The sequence below is a fragment of the Mesoplodon densirostris genome, chromosome 9 (genome assembly GCF_025265405.1).
Source record: "Mesoplodon densirostris isolate mMesDen1 chromosome 9, mMesDen1 primary haplotype, whole genome shotgun sequence".
Lineage (NCBI taxonomy): Eukaryota > Metazoa > Chordata > Mammalia > Artiodactyla > Ziphiidae > Mesoplodon > Mesoplodon densirostris.
The window spans coordinates 100,927,530-100,931,012 of NC_082669.1; positions in this window are offsets into that span (position 1 = coordinate 100,927,530).

Genomic DNA, 3,483 nt, shown 5'->3' on the forward strand with positions numbered 1-3,483 from the left:
GCATAACTTTATGGTCAGCCCTCCAAATCCCCAGTTCCCTATTCTCAGATTCAACTAAGCTTGTATTGTGTGGTCCTGTAGTACTCATTTACTGAAAAGAATCTGTGTATGTATGAACAACTTGTATTGTTCAAGGGTTGACTTCACTAAAGGCTGGCTTAGTGAAAAAACATGGTCGCCAATACACAGAATGCTTGACCATCAGCAGGATTTGTCTGACAATTACATTAATAGTTAAATTTCTGAACACAGAGAGGCAACAGATACTAAAGAGGTGTTAGGACATTTTCTTGGGAAAACCATGGAGCAGCTACATTTTGCCACAGTTCCTGGAACACTTGCGTTCGCCAGAGCCCTGGACCTTCCCTTGCTTTCCAAACAGGAGAGTCTGATACTGAAACTACAGTTGTTTAGGATCCAACTCTCACCATAGCAGCCACAGGTTACTTGAGTTTTATCTGAAACATCCATAGGCAACAGTGACTGTTTTGGTCACCCATCACACATTTGCTCTTCCTCTGGGTCAGAACATCCTGAATTTCCTCTGGTGAACCTTTCCCCGTGACTCAACCCTGTGGATTTTGGATTGGGTGAGGCTCCTTTCTGGCCCCAGATGTGGAACATATGACCAATGTCTGACTCATCAGGAGTGGACAGTGACCCAACGTGATCCAATCAATGTGAATCCAGGACACATAGGGGAGGTATTAGAAAAAGGCACTGTCTTCTCTGCTAGAATACACCAGGGAGGATGGGAGCCAAGAGAGCTGCCGAGTGGAGAATGAGAAGAATGAAGCCAACAGTGAGAGCAGAGCCAAGAGGGAAGGAAACTGTCATCCTGAGAACATCCTATGGGCTCCAGGCTCACTGAAAATCATGCCTGAAAATCATCCTGAGACTCTTCAATAACAAACCAAAACCCTTTGCTGATGCCAGTCTGAGTTGAGTTTCTGTCACTTGCAACAGGACAGTTACCTGACATTGCAAAACACACTGTGGAGCTTTGTATTATTCATGGTAGCTTGTACCACTGTTTTAAAATTTTTTCTTAAAAAAATTTATCTTAGGGCTTCCCTGGTGGCGCAGTGGTTGAGGGTCCGCCTGCCGATGCAGGGGACACGGGTTTGCGCCCCGGTCCGGGAGGATCCCACGTGCTACGGAGCGGCTGGGCCCGTGAGCCATGGCCGCTGAGCCTGCGCGTCCGGAGCCTGTGCTCCGCAACGGGAGAGGCCACAACAGTGAGAGGCCTGCGTACTGAAAGAAAAAAAATTTTATCTTAAAACATCTATCTATTATCTATTTCTTTTTCTTTTTAAAAATAGAGTAAAGCTTCATGTTTTTTGAGATCTCCTAGAGACCTTCATGGATCCCTAATTATTAATTGCCATTGTAGCATATAATTCCTTCCTAAATGCACATGTGAGAGTGCACACGTCCATAATGACAAATCAAGGACTGAAGATGCTGCAGTGGAATTTGGGTGCTGGGATCATGCACCAGCTGCTTGGGGCATAGGATTCTGAAAATTAATGTTTTAGAAAAATTATCTATTACTACAGGATGCAGACTTTAGGATCATTAAAGAGGAGACTAAACCTCGAATGCTAAATCTGCAATGTCAAGGATTAACTATATTGCCTCACTGTGTTAATTTGTCCTACTGCAGTGTTTTCCTTACCCTTCCATTTCATCAAGTCCGACTTTTCCTTTAAAAGTCTTCATATCCAACGTCCATGCTCTAGAGTAAATTCTGGGTCCAAATATATTTGCTAGCCACTAAAGCAAAGTGAAAATATTAGAAATGTACCACCTCCTTTTTTTAGCTAAAAAAAATTTTTTTAAAACCTTTCTCTAAAGTCCACAGTTTACTGACCTTTACATTGTAGATTTTCTGTACTTACTGATACAGGAAAAACAGAGTCATTTAAATGAGTTTCACTTTAAGAGAAGCTGGTATTTGAGAAGTAATATTTATGAAATGACTATTTGAAGGAGTGATTATTTGTATAAAAAAGATTTTTCACTTGAAATAAAACCTTTTCTATGTTTCCTATTAATATTTACCCTAGTGAGTAAGCTATTTGACTTAATGTATAAAATTGTGCTTAGAATTCTGGAAATTCAGAACAGGAAAAATGTTTGATGATAATTTCATATTTGTAGAAGGCGCCGAATGGGACAAGTTAAATAATTTACCCAGTTAGTGATTGGTTGGTTATTGGTAGTTGAGAATGTGTTGCCAGTAGACCCACCTTCTTCTTAAAAGAATTTCTTCAGGAACCCTCGCTTTGCAACCCGCCCCCCTTCCCCAGCCAAAGAAGTTCTTAGACAGAAAGAAAAATGATACAGGTCAGAAACTCAGGCCTCATAAAGAAAGGAAGAGCATTAGAGAAGGAATAAATAAAGGTAATATAAATCTTTTATTTTTCTCATTCTTAATCTAACATAATAGTTTGCTCAAAATAATAATAGAAACAAGGTATTTGGTGATTGTAGCTTATGCATAGTGAAATGAATGGCAGTGCTGTTTTGAGGGATTGGAAATACCCTGTTACAAAGTACTTGGATCACCCATGAAGTGGTATAGTGTTATTTGAAAATGGACTTGGATTAGTTATTAACATCCATTATTTACCAGCTGGATGAACTTGGGCAAGTTACTCTCTGAGTGGCTCCCTTCATCTGATAAAAGTACATAATACAGGTTTATAGAATTTTGATGATTAAATGGAAAGTCCTCTGTTCAATGCTTGGCACAAATGAGGCAGCCAACAAACGGGGAGCTGGATGCTCATAACTGTCCTTCTGACCTGCCCTCCCTTCCAGTTATCTGAGTTAATTGCAGAGGTTCTGGTTTTCCTTGCAGGACTATCCTTGTCCTGGCCTAGAATCTTGCTTTGGGACCACAGTTCCTGCTTCCTATCTGGCTGTCCTCCCTCATTCAGTGGATGTTTTGGGTCCCATCAACTTGCTCGTTGATTGTGTTCCTGTGGTTTTAGTTCTGGGTGCTCTCACTTGGCTTGGGTTAGAGCACCACTCCCATCAGGTCACTCAGTAACCTGCCTTCTAACCTTGGCAAAATCATTTCAAGTCCTGTACCATACCTGTGTTTCTCTATGGCGTGTGCTTGTCAGACTGATACCTAAGGATACAGTTGAGGGAGGAGATGGCTTTTGGCTTGCAATGAGCAGAGAACCCTGGAAAAACCACGACTCGTAATTTTTCCTGAGAAGAATCTTCACTTTCAAAAAGAGTAAGGTGAAAATATACAGCTCAGATCACTTAGAAGCAGAATTGTCTCTAAGGAGAATACTTTTAATTTTGGATGTCAGTGACTCTTTGATTGATTTTGTACTTTTGAATGAATTTGTTCATTTTGGAACCTGGGGAAGCCTATCTGCATGGGCAATTAATCATACATATAAAAGTTTGAATTTGAGTACCTTTACTGTCTTAATATGGCTGTTTTAGGCAATTAAGTAA